General features: G+C 43.5%; 1 protein-coding gene and 1 pseudogene across 2 annotated transcripts in view; both read right to left on the bottom strand.

Annotated features, from left to right (window-relative positions):
• Positions 1 to 21,949, bottom strand: part of CDS2 (CDP-diacylglycerol synthase 2) — a 61,635-nt gene that overhangs the window by 39,380 nt on the left and 306 nt on the right. The gene's annotated exons all lie outside the window — the stretch shown is intronic.
• On the bottom strand, positions 6,446 to 21,924 carry LOC130543787 (ATP synthase F(0) complex subunit C2, mitochondrial-like; annotated as a pseudogene).

The following is a 21,949-nucleotide window of genomic DNA, read 5'->3' as shown; positions in this document are numbered from 1 at the left end:
GAGGCGTATCCGGATTATTCAGTTGGTCCCTAAATTCAATCACTTGTATCCTTATAAGAGGGAGGCAGAGAAAAACTGGACACACAGAGGAGAGGCAATGTGAAGATAGCATAGACAGAGATGTGGCCAAAAGCCAAGGAATGCCAATAGTCACCATAAGCCGGGAAGAGGCGAGGCATGGATTCTCCCCTAGAGACTCTGAAAGGAATGCAGGCCTGCCAACACTTTCATTTCAGCCTTCCAGCCTCCAGAAGTGAGAGAATAAATTTCTGTTGTTTCAAACCACCTAGTTCCTGGTAGTTTGTTAGAACAGCCCCAGGTAACAGACTATCCTTCCCACCAGCTTTATGTTCTACAAATAAAGATCCCACAGGATGTTACTTATACCTCTCTCACACCATTTGTTGCCCATTTGTACTTATGTTAAGAGGGAACTTTCCATAATCTGATTTGATTTTGAGCTCATCCAAAGTCAGGACTGCATTATTCATCTTTATCTTGAATGCTCCTTGCCTTGAATCTGGTAAAAGCTAAATGTCTTTTTAAAACTCATTGAATTTTAATGTTTTTGTTTTGTTTTGTTTTTTGTTTTTTGTTTTTTGAGAGAGAGAGAGTGAGTGTGCATGCAGGAGTAGTGGGGAAGGGCAGAGGGAGGGAAAGAGAATCTTAAGCAGGCTCTACACCCAGTGCGGAACCCAACCGGGTGGGGCTCAACCTCACAACCCCAAGATCATGACCGGAGCTGAAATCAAGAGTCAGACACTTAACTGACTGAGCCACCCAGGTGCCCCCAAATTCATTAAATTTTAATCAAACTCATCAACCTTTATCTACAAAGCCTAGAATAATGGTGTGTCAGCGTTCGTGTGGGGAAGACCATCCCAGAGCTACAGCTATACCAATCCGACTGATGACTAAAAGGGCTGCATTTTCAGCCTTTCCCAAGGGTTAAATGACTGGGGCCAGGGAGGCTGCTGAGGGAGACCGCCAGGGGCACCCATAAAACCCAGAGTAGCCACGAGCTGTATTTGCAGACAAAAACTAATGTTGCCAGGAATAATAGAGTAAAACCTTTCAGAGCCCTAAATGGCTCAGTTCTGCCCTACAAAAGGTATGCGTCTCTGCACATGTCCCTTGAGTAATGGAAAATGCTCCAGAAAGAGTAAGAACACATCTGTCCTTTGAGCCAATCAGACTCATTAGTGGAAGGGCCTTTCTAACACTAACACTTCAAAATGCTACCCACATATTAAAAAATACCTGCTGGGGATGCCTGGGTGGCTCAGTCGGTTAAGCAACTGCCTTCAGCTCAGGACATGATCCCAGGGTCCTGGGATCGAGTCCTACATCTGGTTCCTTGCTCAGTGGGGAGTCTGCTTCTCCTTCTGCCTCTGCTTACCACTCCCCCTGCTTGTGTGCTCTCTCTCTCTCTCTCGATCTCTCTCTCTGACAAACAGACAAATAAAATCTTAAAAAAAGAAAAAAATACCTGCTTTGTTCTTCATAACATCACTACCATCTGAAATTATTACACATTTATTTCCCCCACTGGAACACAAAGTATACGTCAAAGGCACTTTGGTTATTCACTGCTATATCCTCAAGGCCTACAACATTGACTGATATATACGAGGTCCCCAGTACAGAGTTCTTCACAAAGGGAGGAAGAGAGAGAAGGTGACAGGTTAAGGAACAACTAAGGAGTTCTCCACTCCCGAGTCTGTAGAAGGGCAAGCATGATTTCTCACATAGCCAGCCACTCTGCACAAAGTGGCACCAGCTCACAGCATGCACCCAGATTTGCAAATTCCGTTAAGTGGAAGGAATGAGAAATTCTTAAGAACGTTGTAAGGATGAGACATCAAACATCCAGAATAAAGATGGGTAGTAGAATGAGAAGATAATCTCCAGCAGCTGCTGACTGCTTTTCTGTCCAGCAATCTTGCAAAAGGGAAATACCTGCTTCCTGCAGCTTGGGCTTCCAGAAGCTAAGCCACTGCCAAACTGGTTGTCACTCCATGCAAAGACAGACAGATACATCAACCAAAAAATTACTCACCATCTTCGTAATAACCACAGCTGTAGGGGCCACTCCAGTCTTCGCACTGTGGACAGGCTGGCTGTTGTCCCCATCCAACACCATCTCAGCTGAGAAGTTGAGGTTTAGTGAATAGAATAAACTCTAACACCTCAGTTCTCGGTATTAAGGAAAAATCCACTAATCCACAGTGAAACTTCTAGATAACCAAAATGTACCTACTTCATCAATTAAAAAAAAATGGCTTATAGATGTTCGGGGTTGCAAATCTTCTACGCAAAGATTATGATGCACCTCTGCAATGAGGACGCTTATTTAACAACATCATCCTAGGTTTCCTTTGTTAAAAAACAAAATTTAGCTGAGTAAATTTTAAAGATTTTATTGGCTTTATTCAATGATTCATGAATAGGACACCATCCCATCTAGCAGACAGAAAGGCGCTCTGAGGAGCTGTGCAAAATAAAAGGCTTTTATAGGCAGAAGTGAGTAGGAATAAGGAAGTTATGGTAGGCCAAAGCAGACTGGTTACTGTGAGGTCATTTTCCTCTAGGGGATGATAGGGGTCTATCAGGCAGATTACCTAACTGGTGCTGTCAGATGACTTCTGAAAGATTCCATTTCTGGGAGAGCCGAAACTAATTAAGTTTCAGTTTGGTGATGTAAAGCTTAGCATAAGTGACTCCATCTGGGGCCTGCTATCTTGTTTTCAAAGCCTGGAATCTCTATTGCTCTGCCTGGGCAGGACTCAGGCGCTAATGAATGAAGATGCTGTCTGCCCCGACGGCATAGACTTAGTGCTTCAGTGCTCAAGTCTGAATCCCAGAGGATCCTCCTCCCTCATTCTCAGGCCACTGGCTATCTGCAGACCTGTCTTCAGAGTGTTTCCAAGCTGCCTCTCTCCCAGATAACTCTATCAAGGACGGGGAACTCAGGTGGCCCAGGCTCTTAGAACCAGGCCTGACCTAAGAATGGATACAGCCAGTGAGCAATTTGCAGTCCGAGAGGGTCCTCAGACTCAGTGCCCAATCAAGCGCTTCTAAGCATGCCTTGTTAAACATCAGTCCCTGCTGTTCCAGAGCCATTTATTCCAAGAGGTCCTGGATGTGAGCAATAAGCTCTCACCCAGAAAGGCTTGAGATTAACAGGACCGACAGAATACTTAGGCCCTGAAGGTAGGTATTCTGCAGCCTGAGGAGACATCGGGTGAGAAGAAATCTATCCATAGGCTTCTACACACAGAGAAGGAAATTCGAGTCAGCATGCTTTGCTGCCAGTGACAGTGGGGAGCTGTTTACACCTAGTCCGATCCATCTGTCACACCTGCATGCCATCTATGTACCTGTAGAGTTTCATTCTATTGGGGGACACAGAGGAAGAATGCCATGAAAGCCTCCAAATCACAAAACTTCCCAAACAATGAGCAAATGTATACTATTCATAATCTCAAAAACATTCTCGGTACTAAAGCTACATTAATAATGAACATCAATCCCGTAAACACGAGTAAGAGGGAGTGGTAAACTAGACAAAAAAAAAGGAAGAAGAAGAAGAAGGAGAAGGAGGAGGAGGAGGAGGAGGAGGAGGAGGAGGAGAAGAAGAAGAAGAAGAAGAAGAAGAAGAAGAAGAAGAAGAAGAAGAGGAGGAAGAAGGATGCAACCGACTTTCCAAAGAAGCAAGTCTATCTCAAGGAGATGAGTACCCCAGAAGAATGGGGAAGAGGGAACCAGTACTAGCTGTGTGATCTTAGGAGACATCGTGTCACCTTCCGGGCCTTAGCTTTTTCATCTAAGAGACAGAAACAATTCCTATCTCAGGGGTATTGGTGTTTTTCAAGCTGTGGATTGAAACCTACCGGGTCTTAAAATCAGTTCAGTGGATCACCACTAGCAAAAAATAAAATAAAATATGGTGCCAGAAGTCAGGCTACTTCTGAAAGGGGTACACATCATGTTAACATAATGTGGTACTTCAGTACTAGAAATAAATACTGACATGCCAATATTTTCTTTTTGCTCTCCAACTCTGGTCACTAAGCTCTACAAATTCCTCCTGAAACCAGAGGCCTCATTCTCACTGCCCAGCCAGCTGCTAATCTTCACAGCTGACTTAGCACCACTCCACCTTCTGACAACCATATGTGCTAGGGACAGCCAAGTCTGACAGTAACCAGGAGCTTATGACCAAGTCGCAGGAGGGCTGTGCCTTCAAGCTTTCTTCTCCCAGCGACAGTCAGTTTTGCCTCCCTGCCAGAAACCATCATGACAAATCAACATGCATCCTTTACTGAATCTCGTGGGAGCTACAGAACTCTAAGACAAGGAGCCCAACTCCAGAGACTTTATTTGCTGATGAGACAGCACCTAACCAGAACTTGAACAGTCAATTTCCACAGAAGACTGGAAAAAGAAGGAAGATGAAGAAATGGGGTACGGGAGCAGAGAGGGTTCCACGGAGAAGCTGGGGCTCAAGTGAGCATCAGGGGGTAAGGCCTCCATGCACAAAGGCCTCACATTGGTGCAGCTTCCAGGGCCCGTGCAGAGAGGCCCCTGCTTCCAGCATGCAGGACCCAAAGAACTCTGGGGCCACTAGCCCACCTCCTCTCTCCAAAACAGGTGCAGAGTGAGGCAAGTGCTCTCCCACCCCCACGGTCCTGTTGGCTAACCCTGAGATGCTCACAGATCCTCCTGTGTTAGGGGCTCTTTGGCCGAGCCACGGAAGGAAAAGACTAGGGAGACCAGGAGGCCAGAAAGGGCAGAATGGCTAAAGCAAAGAGCATGGAACTCAGATTCAGCCTACCTGGGTTCAAATTCTGACTTGAAGTTCTAGCCTTTTTGCTCATCCGTGTAAAAGAGGAGCCAATACTTCTGATAATCCAGGAAGCCGGCCTCTAGATATATATACATACAAGTCACCAGCTGGTCAATGCGTGATCGGGATGTGTAATATCACAGCCCTGCTGAACAGCGCTCCCTGGCCCTCAAACACCCGCTAGGTAGCAAGTCTATGTGAAAAATCAGATCTTTCAGCTTCCTTCACTATTTAAAAAAAAACAAAAACAAAACAAAAAACCTCTTACAAATCAATAAAATGTGGCCATGCCAATAGGAAAAAGTCAGCAAGAGACAATTTGCCAAATACAAATGACCTGTATACTTACTTAACCTCACTAATAATCAATGACATCAAAAGTAAAATGGCCATAGAAGCCATTTTCTCACATCAGACTGAATAGATAAAAAGAACATTCACAGTGGACCAGGCTTGGAGAAAACCAGTATACTCATACAGCACTCAAGCAAATGTAAATTAGTACCATCTTTCTGAAAGGCAATTTGGAAATATGTATTAAGAACCTTTAAATGGTTCACATCTCCTCTGATCTGGTCATTCCTTGGTGAGAAATATATCCAAGAGAGTATCTAGAGAAATACTGCATTTACATGAGGATGTCCATCATGCCCTTATAAGAAGAAACAACTTATATGATCTACTTAACAAAGATAGGGAAAAGCACCAAGCGGCCACAGAAAAAAAGATTAGCAGGGCCCAATAAAAATGTTAACAGCAGGGGCGCCTGGGTGGCACAGCAGTTAAGCGTCTGCCTTCGGCTCAGGGCGTGATCCCGGCGTTATGGGATCGAGCCCCACATCAGGCTCTTCCGCTATGAGCCTGCTTCTTCCTCTCCCACTCCCCCTGCTTGTGTTCCCTCTCTCGCTGGCTGTCTCTATCTTTGTCGAATAAATAAATAAAATCTTAAAAAAAAAGAAAAATGTTAACAGCAGCTATATTCTAGGTAGTAAAATTAAAGGTAATTTAAATTTTTAAATAATTTCCCAACACCTCCACATTTTCCACCAAACAAGTATTGTTTCCATACTTTTAAAAAGTACCAAATGGATATATCTAAGCCGCTCAACTCCTCCGTGCTGACACCTTTACTGGCTTCCCCCTAAACTTTCTGGCCTGGCTCTCAGGCCTTCCCACTGGGACCCCTGACTTATTCTTGGTCCATCTTTCCAGACACATTCCTGCTCCCTCAGCTCAAATGTCGCCACTCCACAAGCCCCTCCTCTGCCCCCTCCCCAAGCAGTGCTAAGTAAGTCAGAATGATGAGCAAGCCCTAGTCCCACATGGATAACCATAAGAAGCGACATGAGATTCTTCAAAGTAACCAAAACAAGCAGCCCCTGAGGTCAGCTTCCCCAGCCACATTATCTATACCGAACTTGTCAAAGCCAAGAGACATTTGTGATGAATGAAGATGGAAATCCTGGGCCAAATTCCCTGGAAAAAAAGGGGCCCTGAAAAATCTCAAACCATCCTGGTTTTCCATCCCCTTTTTGATCCCCTGGATACTCAAAGTCTTTGGTTTTTCAACTTCATGGCTCATTCTTATATTTTAGATTTTCTTTTCTCTTACTAATACAGTATTTATTTGTCTTCCCTCTGTCAAACCCTGAGCCAACCACTTGCCCCACGCTGCCTGGGGAGGTATAAGAAAAGGAACATACAAGGCAGGTGAGACACGGGAGAAAGATGGACACATAGTGTCTTCACATAGTGAAGAGGATGAGAAAGGCCACCATCAGGCAAAAGAGCCTCCACGGCCTCTGAGAGGGAAGAGCCCAGAATGGTGTAGGAGAGTTGTTGCTTCAGAGACAGGTTCCTGACATACCGATGATGAAAATCCCCAAGAGTCCCAATTCCAGCCCCAGAGCCAGCCAACCCTACCATGGCAGCCCCAGCCCCAATGAACTTGGCTACTGTGCCGATGTCGCTTGAAATGGCTCTGGTTCAGCTGCAGCTGGGAATAAGTGAGGTCAGGGGACATAGGGCTGCCAAGCTACGGAGGCTCTCATCTGTCAGCGTCTCCAGTGGTTTTAGCACCACTGTAGACATTGATCCGGCTCAACAGCTGAGAGGTGCTCCGCCCAGCAAGGGGGTGGAGAGAAACTTCGCACATACATTTTCAGGGGATGAGGGGCTGAGGCAGGAGAGCTGCTCCCAGTGCACAGAAGACAGAGAGCTCATATTTTGGATATTTTAAGACCAATGAGAAATATAAGGGTTGTATGTTAGAACACCAAACCCTGTAATCCAGATAATTCTTCCAGAGTCTAGGAAAGAGGATGTCTAACCACAGCTCCTAGGACTCAAGCCGGACCCTCTAGAACGATGAGATGTCACTTTTCTGATAAAAAGCCTCTAGGAAAAGCTGATATCTCTGGAAGAAATGGTTCTTTTTCAAAGTGCTCAAAATAGCTACTCTCAGTAGCGTGTTTTCAACAGACCACTATGTGAAAATTGAAAATTCTCTGTACAGAGAATTCTGTGAAGCAGATAGAAGATAGAAATGGCAACTGTTCAAGAGAAAACTGAGAGTCTGGCTGACATCCTGTGAAAAAACAAAGCCCATGTGGCCCTGGCTGTCCCAAAACTATAGGGGGTGACAGACATCAGCCTCAAGACAGCACAGACCGGACTGCAGTGGGAGAGTCTATTTAACGTAGCCAGTGAAGGAGGTCTTTGGGCTTCTACAAACTACCCTCATACTCAAAAAGTAGGATGGGACACTATCCACCTACAGTTGAAGGGAATACAGAAGATTTATGATTTATGCCTTCAGAGGGAAGCCCCTGGAAAAACTGGCTAAAGGCAATCAGAATGAGGGCTGGCTGTTCAGTCCCCCTGAGCCTACTTCCATATGTGACATAATGGGACCATTTCTCAACTGATTATTTTTCCACCAATGACCTCTTATTTAGAAGACTATTATTATTTTGAAGACTGAATTAATCAGTAACTGATTCATTTCTCCAAAAAGAAGTGCCACATCACACTGAGAACCTAACCATGGCATCCTTGTTAGGCCCTCCAGGCAGCAGGAGAGCCCTGCTAGGACCTGCAACCCCGCCAGCAAGTGACTGGTCCAACATCTAGGGAATGTACATTTCTATTGCAACAGTGGAAAGAGACTGCATGTGTGATCATTTTTATCTGAAGTCATCTAGTTAAAGCAGCACCATTGCTGGTTGTCTTTAACAGGTCATTTCCATACAATTTCATAAGAATTAAGATTTTTAGGGGTGTCTGGCTGGCTCAGTCAGTAGAGCATGCAACTCCTGATCTCGGGGTTGTGAGTTTAAGCCTCATGTTGGGGGTAAGGATGACTTTAAGGAAGGGAGGGTGCCTGGGTGGCTCAGTAAGTTAAGCGTCCGACTCTTGGTTTTGGCTCAGGTCATGATCTCAGGGTCTTGGGATCTACTGAGATGCAGGGAGTTTTCTAGATATTATTCCTTCATTTGCCAGATATTTATGGACCACTCACCAACAGATCCCCAAGGCCTGTGCCTTGAGGGTTCTTCCTCTAAGCCACAGGCAGCTACCTGTACTTGACCCCTGCCCTTCTTTCCCACCCTCACACCTGCAAAACAGTCCCTTTTCTCCTTATCTGGATGTCAGTGACCCGGCTGCCTACCACCACAAGAGACCCTTGGCCACCACAGTTGGACACTTTTACTCTCTGTCCTTGTCTTCCCACAGCTTTGCTTCTGCACTGCTTTGTAGAATGCCTGACAATTTTTCACAGGCATCTTCAGGCCTTTGGAAGTGCTCAAAGTTCTCTGTTTGTCCCAACCTCTATTCTCCTTTTCTTCCATTATAATAGGAACCCCAAGGCTTAGTCAAGCACATGGCCACCTAGACAGGGCATTTCCCAGCTTCCCTTGCAGCCAAGCAAGGACATGTGACAGAGTTCTGACCAATGGGGTAGATGCAAAAACAGTGCATTTTCTAGTAAGAGTCCTTACAGGAAAGGAAGAAGCCTTTTCTCTCTTCTTCCCTTCTTCTTGTTTTCTGAAATATGGACATGATGGCTGGAATTCCAGCGGCCATCCTGTGCTAGGGGTGGAAGTCATACACTCAGGATAGTGGAACAGTCAAGAGAAGGAACCTGAATCCTTGACATGTGAGGAAGAAGTGTATTTATATTTCTATCTTGTTTAAGCCACTATTATTTGTGGTTTTCAGTCACTTGCAGCTTAACAGGACAGCAACTACTTTTTGGTACAGAAGCCTGAGACTTTGTAATGTTTAAAGAAACAGGTTATAAACACACACAGTACTAGCTATTTCATAAGGTAACGGAGGCTTAAAAATATCATAAGACTGGGGCGCCTGGGTGGCTCAGTTAAGTTGTCTGCCATCGGCTCAGGTCATGATCCCCGGGGTCCTGGGATCGAGTCCCAGATGAGCCTGCTTCTCCCTCTGCCTGCCGCTCCCCCTGCTTGTACTCAAGCGCTCTCTGTCAAATAAATAAAATCTCACAAGAACTTAGCAAAATCCATAAAATGGAAATGTATAAAGGTTTACTGTTCAGAAAAACTTAGGTCCTATCACCTTCTGGGATACCATCTTCCATGAAAGGATTTTTGAACCATTGTGCGAAATGTTGGCAAGGTTAAAACCTTGTCTGCACCTCATTCTACTTGACCTCTCCATGGTACTTGACACAGCTTTTCTTTCTTCTCAAAAACTTGTTCTTTCAGGATCTGGTAGCACACCATCCTCTCCTTCTCTTCCCTGGTCTCCTACCCAGTGTCCTCTCCTCCATCAGCCAACTCCAATCAAACACAGGCATTTCCCATGATCACTTGTCAGCTCTTGCCCTTCTTAATGTCAAGAGCAGAAGCCCAGAATTCACAGGTGCCATCAATCAAGAGGAACCATGTTTATCCTTCACCCCAAACATAGAACAACAAAAGTGTTGCAACGGGCTCCTTCTAATGTAAGATCAGCTCATTCTCTCAAAACTGAAAACTTCCTGTTGATGAAAGCAGACAGAGCGCAGGCCTTTCGACCTCAATATCCCACTGAATGAATGTCGATAAGCACAGTGAGGAATAAAACCATGCCCTTTTAGGCAGAGATAGTAAGGGACAGGGACCAACCACATACATGAGATTTCAACAAATTTCTGGATAACAAAGCAGACTGAAGGACTAAGATGGAGGAAATGAAACAGAAAGTGTAGCCAAGAGGATATACTTCAGAAAGGCTCCAGAGAAAGTAGAAGCCCTCTGCCCTGTGCTACCTTGGAGAAGTTGTGGGCTGAGATCTGACATATGGGACGATGGATCAGATTTAGGAGCTTTGGCTCCCCATCTGCTCAACCTAAAGTGAACCCTATCAAGCAACAGGCCCCATCTAAGCACACAGGGGTCTCAGACAAATTCCCAGTCAGGAGCAAGGTGAGCCAAGACATTGCCGCTCATTCTTTCCTTGTCCAAATGGGAACGCTTATTTGGGTTATCCTGCCCCCTTCATTCTGACCCTCTTCCACAATTGTCCTTGAAGGGGAGAGGGATGGAAGACAACCTTTAGTGCATGGTAGCCAGACCCAGTGAAACTACTGGACGTCAAACTGTGATACAGAACTCTAGGCTGCATCCAAGGACTAGCAACTGAATGGGCTTGGTGCCGCCTGCCTTGGGAGGAAGTGATGTGTTCTGCAGACCAGAAGAAAAGGCTGCATCAAGCAAACACACCCTGCAAGCCCTCCCCCGTTAGCATTTTCCTGGGAAGACACGCACAGATGGTTAATATGCGAACTGCGTACAATGCACATGATCCTCAACGTGATGTCTTCAGTCAACGTTTATACAGGAAACAAACATTTGTGTCTCAAAAATCCATTTGACCTTTTTTTTTACAGACTTATTTATTTTTAGGGAGAGCGAGTTAAAGACAACATGGGGGGGCCAGCGGGCAGGGGCAGAAGGAGAAGAAGAATCTCAAAGAGACTCCCCACTGAGCATGGAGCCCAACACGGGGCTGGACCCCACAACCCTGCGATTACGACCTGAGCCAAAACCAAGAGTCAGACACTTAACTGACTGAACCACCCAGACACCCCCATTTGACATTTTTAACAAAAAAATACATGGGGAAATTTTTTAGTTATATTCCAAGTAACAGGGGAAGGAAGTCAGAATCATTAGACAGATTTCAAATCATTAGTCAAAATTCAAAAGGAATGTATGGTCTTCAAAATTACTGGTATTTTGAGAGCAGTCACATTGGCAACATATGTTTTGTGAATATATGATAAGAGGCTTTCTTTTAGAAGAAAAAAAAAACGGCCTGATGTCTTATGAATACCATACAAAGAGATGTTAAATGTAACAACCAGGGGTGTAATAAAGCCGTATTCTGTAGTTTTTTCATTCTAAAGCATGGTCTATAAGAAGATGAAAACTTGTCAGTTCAGGAAGCTCTCCTACAACACCAAGCAAAGGTGACTGGGTTACCCAGTCTGACGATCCACCTGATAATGGATCCCATCATTAGGGTGACTGTATAAGGTATCCTCCAAACTGGGAGACTGCAGAGCAAAGGAGAGTATCACCCACCTCATCCACCCCCATTAGCAATGACTGCTTCAACCCTTCTCTTCCTTGGCGAGTAATACAGTTCATTAAAGCTGCAGTTCTTGCCTTTTTTTTTAATCTCAAGACTTCTTTACACTTTTTTAAAAAAAGATTTTATTTATTTATTTGACAGAGAGACAGCGCGCACGCACAAGCAGGCAGAGCAGCAGGGAGAAGGAAAGGGAGAAGCAGGCTCCCTAATGAGCAGGGAGCCCAATGCGGGCTCGATCCCAGGACCCTGGGATCATGACCTGAGCCAACGGCAGATGCTTAACCGGCTGAGCCACCCAGGCATCCCCCTCTTTACACTCTTAATTACTGAGGACCTTAATAGTTGTCTATCTAAGGTATGTTGATCAATACTTGCCATTATTAGATATTAAAATAGAAATTGCCAAAATACAAGAATACACAATTGTGGCATTTCTGCAAGAAACTAAACACAGAACTACCATATGATCCAGCAATTCCACTTTGGGGTCTACACCCAAAATAACTGAAAGCAGAGATCCCAACAAATATTTGTACACCCATGTTCAGGGCAGCTTTGTTCACAATTTGGGTTGTTTGCAGGTTGGGGCTACTGCAGAGAACACTGCTTTCAATATTCTAAAACTTGTCTTTTAGTGAACATTATGAACATTATGTACAGATTTCTATCAGGTAATCATCTATGTATGTTCACAGAATTTGTGTATATGGGGCGCCTGGGTGGCTCAGTGGTTAAGCATCTGCCTTCAGCTCAGGGCGTGATCCTGGCGTTCTGGGATCGAGCCCCGCATCAGGCTCCTCGCTGGGAGCCTGCTTCTTCCTCTCCCACTCCCCCTGCTTGTGTTCCCTCTCTCGCTGGCTGTGTCTCCCTCTCTGTCAAATAAATAAATAAAATCTTAAAAAAAAAAAAAAGATTTTGTGTATATGTACGTTTTATGTTTTTAAGATTTTATTTATTTGAGAGAGAGAGAGAGAGAGCACGCACATGAGTGGGGTGGAGAAGAGCAGACGGAGAGAGAAAGAATCTCAAGCAGACTCCAAGCTTAGCATGGAACCCAGCCTAACACGGGGCTCAATCTCACGCCCCTGAGATCATGACCTGAACTGAAACCAAGAGTTAGACACCCAACTGACTGAGACACCCAGATGACCCTATACATAGGCTTCAGTAAATATTTGCCAAACAGTTTTCCAGAGTGGTTGTACCAGTTTATACTCCCACAAACAGTATATGAACTCCACATACTTGCATCCCTTAGTATTTTCAGTCCTCTTAATCTTAGCCGTGCTGATGGGTGTGCAGTGGAATCTCACTGTGGGTTTTAATTTGCACTTCCCTAAAAACTAAAGATGTTGGGCACATTTTCATATATTTATTGACCACCTGAGGAGCCCATTTAACTGAGTTGTCTTTTTATATATTCATTTTGTAGGAATTCTTTTCATAGATTCTGGATATGAGTCTTGTGTCAAATATATTTTTTATATCTTCTCATCTGTAGACCTCCTTTTCGTCTGTAGACCTCCTTTTCATCTGTAGACTTCCTTTTCATTTAGTTCTTAATTTTAATGTAGCTCTATTTACCAACTGTTTCTTTTATAGTGTTTTTTTTTCTAATTAGGGGCTTTTAAATATCACTATACCATTATCACACTTATAAAAATTAACAATTCCTTTATATTAAATTTCCAATATTCAAATTCACCCAAAATTTTCAATTTTTTTTCTTTTCATTGCAGTTTGATTCAATCAGGACCCAAATGAGGTCCAAAAATCATTAATATGCCTTAAGTCTTTTAATGTGTAGGTTTTATCATATCTATTGCTCCCCCTTTCTCTTAAAATGGGGCAAGATGTCTCCTTGCCATGTATTTTCTAAAGTAACCACGTCATTTGTCCAGTGGTGTTTTTCAATGTGCTCTCCTGTCCCTTGAATTTCCTGTAAACTAGGACTTAGAACTAAAGTATTGATCAGGCTCAGATATGACTTTTGGACAAGATTCCTCCTCTAATTTGTACTTCCATCAGGAGATACACAATATCTGGTTGTCTGATGGTAGCAGCATTGATGGTTATGGTCTCATTCTATCAATTCAGTGGGGGAGCTGAATATATTAATATTCTATCACTCTTTTTCCATTTATTCTATAAAGAGAAACTTCTAATCAACTATTTGGTTACTCTAAGGTACAGTTCCTTTGGGAAAAGCATGATAATGCCTCAGAACAACCTCATTCTAAGCTCCATTATTCAGAGGAGAAAACTGAGGCAAATTATTGGGGGAGCCAGGTTATAAACCAAGCAGTCCACCTAGAAGTCTGTGCTTGTAACCACTAGGCTATAATACCTCTTCTAAGATCAGGAAACAAGTGAATACTCAGTATGTCTTTGTCGGGGAGGAGAGACCACAAAGATAGACACTCTCATGAAGTTAGGGTGGCTACAAATTTACTGCAGGAAGGAAATATATTAATTGTATCAAAAGCTTAGACAATGTACATCCCTTTTTAAATCAGCAGTTCTAAACATAGAACTTATCTAAGGATATGCATGTGCAGAAAGGGTTTTTTGTGTTTTGTTTTATTTCAACAAGGGTATTTCCTGCAGCTTGTTTATAATAGCAAAAAATTTAAGTAACTTAAACGCCTGATTGGTTCAATAAGGTAAGGTGGAGAAACACAATGAAATGACATATAGACATTAAAAATGATGCTGGTTAAATGTTTACAGACTTGAACAGTGTTTAGGGTATATTCTTTAGTTAAAAAAAAAATGAGTTCTAAAACAGTAGTATACATCGTACAGGAACGTGCAGTGCATATAAAAAGAAAGGCTACGCACCAAAACAGCAACAACAGTGGTTCTCTCTCAATGGCAGGCTTAAGGTGATTTCTTTTTCTTTTTGGTGCCCCTACAATGAATATCTTTTATTTTCATCTGTTTCTTTCATAATAAGAAAAAGTTTGAAATACTGCTTATAAAGAATTTAACGAAACTTAACAATGTGGGAAAATACTTCTGACAGCATAAAAAGGCAAGCTATCAGATCATACATGGTAACTACTATTACAGCCATGTGCAACCACATGCATTTGAACAATGGTTGCTTCTCTGCATGATGGGATGGTAGGTGGATTTCATTCTCATAGGTACACATTTCTGTGGTTTCTACAATAACTATATGCCTGATGAAGTAATGACATGGAGAAGAGCTAAAATAGATTTTGAGAAAATAAGATTTAAATAGGTAGAGGTAGGGAGAGAGGTGACAAAGAGCACAATTCAGGAGATGGAAACAGCAAGAGCCAAGATTGATATCACAGGGGCCAAGCAAGAGGAGCGACTGGGTAAGAGAGAAGACTTTATAGTCTCCTATAGCCAGAATTTCTTCTTTTTTCCCCTATAATTTATAGGGTAGTTTCAAAGCTGTTAGAGGATAGAAAGGACAGATGGACTAGAAGTGACTGAGTACAAAATCCTGAAGGGATGGAGCTCAATTAGAAGGGTTCTCAATAGTGCTGAACTATGTGAAATATGCAAGAGCAATAAGTAAGGAATCCAGGTAACACCTGGTTAGAACCCATGACCTGGAAGGGGTGAGGGAGAAGACACAGAGACCAGTGGACTTAACCTAGAGCAACTTAAGAGATCTGATTCTACTTGCAGAGGAGACAAAGAGGGTCAATGTCTAGAACAAGTGAAGTCAGATTTGAGATAGTCACTGACTGAGGGATATCACCAAGGAATGTCCTGGATATCACTGAAACCACCAGGACTAGCAGAACACAGATTATGGAGAGGAGGCTCTGAGAATCGCCCACTGAGGAATCTGGGGTCAATGACAGAAATCCTCTCAACACCAGGGACCCAGGAGAGGGAGTATTGCCAGTAAATCCCATGTCTCAACAGCTCTTTCAAAAACATAGCAGAGTCTTTACAGAGAAGCCCCAGCCTAGCCCTGCAGTGACCCTAATACAAAGGACTTGCTGTCAAAAGGTAACAAAAGGACATGTGACTTCGGAAGGACATATCAGGTTCTGCACCAATAGCAGGCACTCATGAGCACTGCAACTTGGCTCAAGAGGCTGCCTCTGCGGAGCACGGGGGAGGAGGGAAGGTGCAATTCACAGGGCACCCTTTGCACCTTTCAAATTCTGAACCCTGCACTGCCCAGCCAAAATGACACAATAAAGTTTAACTTTCTTGAAAAGGTCGCTCAACTTTGTGGGCGTTCTGCTGTCCCCATTGTTGGGGCAAACAGCATGAGAACAAAGATTGGGAACTGGCAGGGTGAGCTGCCTAATGGAACTAGCCTACCATCGCTGGCACCACAACACCATGCCACAAGGCTTGGAAGGCAAGAACTCTGCCCAATGCCAGGAACAAATTCGTATTTTTCCAAGCCGTCCCTGGCGAAAATACTAATCAAGAGTCAGGGTCTCTATGTCTCTTTCACAAACAAGAGGGCAGTATAGCACATGAAAGGCTGTGCTGTCTCACACCCAACAGCCTCCAGCACGGATCACGAAAGTCAGGGAGGCTATCACGACACAGGGAACATGAAACGTGTGCAGGAGAGTTACTCTGCAAGCCTACTGGAAACACCAACGAGTTCAATCTGCTCTACCTGGGTAGATCCTAGAGCAGATGGAAGAGCACATAAATCAGAAACACAGTAGTCCCCTTACTGCAGTTTTGGCTTCCCAGGCCCCAGTTACTGGCAGTCAACAGGGGTCTGGAAGCAGGTGATCCTCCTGAGGTATCGTCAGAGGGTCAACAGTAGCCAACCTCTAAGTCACAGTGCCTACGTCATTGACCTCACTTCATCTCATCACATAGGCATTTCATCATCTCACATCAGCCAAGAAGGGCGAGTACAGAACAATATTCCGAGAGAAAGAACACATTCACGTAGCTTTTATTATAGTATATGGTTGTAAGTACTCTATTTTGGTCTCTCACTGAGCTAATGTGCAAATTAAGCTTTATCATAGGTACGTATGTATAGCCAAAAACACAGTAGATACAGGATTCGGTACAATGTGCAGTTGCAGGCATCCACTGGAGTCTTGGAACATATCCCCTGCAGATAAGGGCGGGGGGGGGGGGGGGCGGTGTTACTGTATTGACATTCACATTCTTTCAAACAGTTTAAAGGACGATTATTTGCATCCTTTTGCAACTGTGAAATTAGTTACAAGATTCCTTTTTGTGCATTCAGTTATACTTCTTCATATCAATGGAGAAATAATGAAATACTTGGAGATTTAGAGCCAAAAATCCTGAACATTTTCTTCATGAACACAGACACCAGCCCTCCCTCGGAGCTAACAGAGACTGTATACAGCAGACACGGGATTCAGTGAATGTTCTAAGGAGAAGGTCTGTTGAATACGGAGTGACTGATTATTGCTGGAACAAACAGTTCTGATACTAAAAGTCATCATCCGGAAAGCAGCCTCATATGCAGCTCCGTGTGAGGAGCCCACACCACAGTGGGAGTTCCTTTCAAAGATACCCGAATGGCTGCTCCCAGGGATGACTCCAAAACATATAAACCACCAGTAACTGGGAAAACTGGACCTAATCAACTTTTCCTGCCAATTTTTTTTCCCTCAGAATCTCCACATTTACTGAGAATTTGCATATACATATACACACACACACACACACACATATATTTTGAAAGATTCATTTTTTATTTTTCTGATTTTTATAGCCACATAAGAAAAATAGGTGCTACTCGGGCATGTTTTTAAAATCTGTAAATTAATTCTGTACCCTTGCTGGCAGCATTATGCAACATAATGAGAAAAAAACAGAAATAAGAAAACCTTCATACTATGACCGATTCTGCCTCTAACAAGCTGTGTGACCTTGAACAAGTAAACTCTCTGGGATATGGTATCTTCTTCTATCAAATAATGACCTCTAAGATTTTTCTAGTTCTAGAAAATGAGAACAATTTAACATTTTTAAAAGATATAAATTCTCATAATGAAATATCACAAATGTGTGCAAACACAAAACATTTCAAACAAAATCAGCTCTTTAAAAAAAAAAATTTAATCTCTACACACAACGTGGGGCTCAAACTTACAACGCTGAGATCAAGAGTTGTATGCTCTGCCAATTGAGCCAGCAAGGTACCCCCAAAATTAGCTTTTGAAAAAAACTAATTTAAAAAAAAAACCTAATTTTAAGTAGTCACAAAATGGGAGCTAATTGAGTTTTTAAACTTAAACACTGTGATCAACATAAATAAGAAATTTAAAATGGTGGGTTATGTGACAAATCTTGTACCTTCTCTCCCTGTTTAAGAACCATAGTCAAGGGTGTCTGGATGGGTGTCTAGATCGGTAGGAGAAGAAAGGGATAAAGAAAGGGGGGGTAATCAGAAGGGGGAATGAAGCATGAGAGACTATGGACTCTGAGAAACAAACTGAGGGCTTCAGAGGGGAGGGGGGTGGGGGAATGGGATAGGCTGGTGATGGGTAGTAAGGAGGACACATATTGCATGGTGCACTGGGTGTTATACGCAACTAATGAATCATTGAACTTTACATCAAAAAAATAAAATAAAATAAAAATTAAAAAAAAAAAAGGGTGTCTGGATGGCTCAGTTGGTTAAGCGTCTGCTTCAGGTCAAGTCATGATCCCAGGGTGCTGGGACCAAGTCCTACATCAGGCTCCCTGCTCAGCAGGGAGCCTGCTTCTCCCTCTACCCCTCCCGCCCCATTCATGCACTTGCTCTCTCAAAAATAAATAAAATAAAAATTAAACAAAAAAACAGTCAGAGGCGCCTGCGTGGCGCAGTCATTAAGCATCTGCCTTCAGCTCAGGGCATGATCCCGGCGTTCTGGGATCGAGCCCCACATCAGGCTCCTCCGCTAGGAGCCTGCTTCTTCCTCTCCCACTCCCCCCTGCTTGTGTTCCCTCTCTCGCTGCCTGTCTCTCTGTCAAATAAATAAATAAAATCTTTAAAAAAAAAAAATAGTCAAGGTTTACTGATTTTTCAATATCCAAAGTATTTCTCAATTAAAAAAAGAAGTTGAAATAGAGCATTTCTCCTACATCTGTAGTTTTATAGCTCTTAAGATTTCATTATTTTCGTAATTCACTCTTAAAAATCAGAAAAACACTTTTAATTACTCACCACTGTCCTAAAATATATTATAGGTGGTGCAGCGAAGAGAAGATAATTGCATACAGCAATGCTGCTTCTACAGCTAAAGCCTGCCTGTGATTCTGAGCACCGAAAAATTCAGCAAGAAAATGAATTGAAAAGATAGGTCACAGAAGGCCAAGCCCTGTCTCTAACCCTTTCCTTAAAAAGTGATGAATAGGGAAAAACTACTCCAAACACTCATAACTTGATGATTTAATCATCTTACAAGAGTGGAAGGAGAATATTATTTTTTTCTATAAAACTATGTTTCAGCCAGAAACAACCTTAGCCAATACACTATCACAGTGTGACAATTCCTGCCCCACCTATGTAACACAAATATTCATTTCATCCACAGGAACATCCTCTGAGGCACATGCTACTTTATCACCTCCATTTTAGGGATGGACAAACAGAGGCTTTTACAAGCGCCCTGCTCAAAGTTACACAGCTGGTAAGTGGCACAGTCCCTGCTCCTAACGACCGTCTTCAGTTAAAATTTAAACTCCCCTTTCTAAATGACGTCACTATTTCCTCCCCATGCTGGCTTCATCCATCTACAAAGGAAGCCTTGAAACAAGTAAAGCTCTAATTTAAGTAGCACTCCTGCACCTAAATACAGCAGAGCCTTCACTCTAACCTCCAAAACAAAGTCTCCTGAAATGCCAACCCAAACATAAATTTTAAGATGCCAATCTTTTGGCCCATGTTTCATCCTTTTCTTTCCTAACCTCCTTTGGAAAAACATGGTTGGGCGGAAAGAGGATCACTCTCAAAGTTTAAATTCCAACTTTCTTAAATTTGGCAACAATACTGTGCTTTGGGACTTTAAAATTATAAGCACGGTTCCCAGAGGAAAACATTTCCTTTATTAGCAATTGGCTTTGAAAATTCCATTTGAGGATGCTAAATATAACAAAATACCTTCTGACTCCTAATAAACACATTCTCCAGATTATTTTGAAACTAATGATTGTCTGCTTATTTACAAAACAATTTTGCCACAACCATTAAGCAAATGGAACAGTTAAAAGAATCTTTCAAATTTGTTCCAGTTCTTGTAATGAACTGACCTGATATTATTTTCTGAATTCTTTTATGAAATAAGAAAGTTCTCTTTCTTATTTCTTTAAAGAGAGAGCCTTGTTTTATTCTAATTTTCTTAAGTTTTAACACAAGAATATCAGCAAAGACAGAATCATGGAAATAGGTTTTTCAAACTATGAAACAGAATAAATATTTTTAAAGATTCTATAATTCATCAAAGGTACATAAAGCATTTCACAGTTCTTAAAATGTATCTTTATTATTAAAAATACCACACGTGGTTGTTCAGAAATACTCAGTGACGGGGCAGGGGAGGAGCTGAGTGCCTCGTTCTGGACTAATGGACTACATCAATCAGGTTTTTAACCGAATGCAGTAGCTGCTCTGTTTTAGGGAACAAGCACTTAGTGGAGCTCACCACCCCAGGCATTCTGTCACTGTAAGTGCTTCAAGTGCAGTTAAAAATTTAAGGTACCTTTAGCTGGACAGCTCCTCATGTTCTCCCTACCTAAACATGGAATGAGAAAGTAATTAAGACTCAACTGGCACTTTTTCTCTGGGAGATGGATCCAAGGAATTGAGCAGGGAGGGTAAAAACTTTCACCTCACAATCCCATGGCGGGGGGGGGGGGGGGGGGGGGTGTATGTGTTTGTTTTCACCAGTAAGTATGTCTAACTATTACAAATAGCTTTTCAAAAAATATCGCCCACTGGCTATCGTGCCTTCTTTTGTCTCCCTCTCTTCACACCTTTTAGGCCACAAAGTCCATTAATATTAAATCTTGAGCAGGGTTACACAACCTCTAAACAACTAAATATTCATCAGCTAGTATATGCAGGACAGGGCAGAGTTCTTTCAGGCCCAACCAGGACATTTCATAGGAAGATAAGAGATTTCAAAGTACCGTTTCTCCGCAAGTGACTCCTAAACATGCGCTGAAACCCGAAATTTTCCCCAAAATTTATTTTAAAAATATGAAGAGTTCTTCTTGAATGATCCACCGTCAATAGCAGTAAGAAAAAACGTGTTTAACACCCTATTATCTTTCACCCCAAACATGCCTCCTAGAATAACTGCTCTGTTGACACCCTGTCCCCAGATTTTGTGCTTGCTTCCTTCCTGGTGTTTCCCTAAAGTCCCTTTCCTCCAGTTATCAAAACCTGCAGGCTACACACATAAGTGGGGGCTGTAGGCCTGGTGTAGGACAACAGGGATTGGTGGCAACAGCTGTTCCTCAGCTCCAGCCCCATGTTAATCAGGTGGGACTATGATGGCAGATCTTCCAGTTATCCACACAGGCCTGAAATTCAGACTGTTAGAGGAGAAACCTTCCGGTTTTTAAAATAGCATGTGAACCAAAGAAAATATGTGCAAGGCACCCGTTGGCAACCCCCAAGTTAACCATTGTCTTCCATCCTGGCCCAGGCTCCCTCAGTCCATTCTACACATTATTGCCAGATGCATTTACCGAATACTCTGCTCCTGAAGCTTGAAATACTACCGCCAAGTCCCAGCCCTTAAACGCTGTCATTCAACGTCCACAGAACCAACCACTCTCCACCTCCCTCAACTCCCCTACACAAATCTTTCACTTCAGTGAAAAGTGTCTACCCCTCTCATCGCTCACCCCCCAACCAGCTGCGTCCCCGCCAAGATGGCCTCTTTTTTACCCTCCTGCTCTACCCCATCAGTGCCCACACTTGAAGCAGGAAACCTATACTGGGAGTATACCTTCCAACACCTACTGACGACGTGTAATTTTTTTTTTAATTTAAAGCCAATAGATTTCACTTTCAAGAATTTAAATCTCCTAAGAGGCAAATCCCATGGCCTTGTCTTGATAGCCGCCTCCTCGCCCAAATAACCTTTTAAAGGGGAGCAGAGAGCCTTAGACTGGCTCAGATGAGTCTCCTGCCAAAAAAGGCTTTGCGGGGTCCCGATGTCTCCCCACCAGGAAGGCGTCGGGGAGGTAGGAAACTGGAAGGGGACCCCAACCAACCCTGCGAGGCAGGTGGCCCCGCGCAACCTCCAGCGCGCTCCTTCCTGCTCCCAGGAGATGCCACCCCCAATCAGACCCCAGAGCCGGGGTTCCAACCTACGGCCCCCTCATGCGCGCTCCGCCGGGGCCTCCACCCAAAGACCCTCGGCGCTGCCCGGGGCCGCCGTCGGCCGCGACAAAGGGTCAGAGAGCGAGACGACCCCTCTGCGCGCGGCCCTCGCGGACCTCCGGGGGGTGCCGCTGCCCGGCCGCGCCTACCCCGACGCCGCCGCT

This window comes from Ursus arctos, unplaced genomic scaffold (assembly GCF_023065955.2).
Source record: "Ursus arctos isolate Adak ecotype North America unplaced genomic scaffold, UrsArc2.0 scaffold_16, whole genome shotgun sequence".
Lineage (NCBI taxonomy): Eukaryota > Metazoa > Chordata > Mammalia > Carnivora > Ursidae > Ursus > Ursus arctos.
The sequence above is the reverse complement of the archived record's forward strand: the minus strand, read 5'-3'. Positions and strand labels throughout refer to the sequence as shown.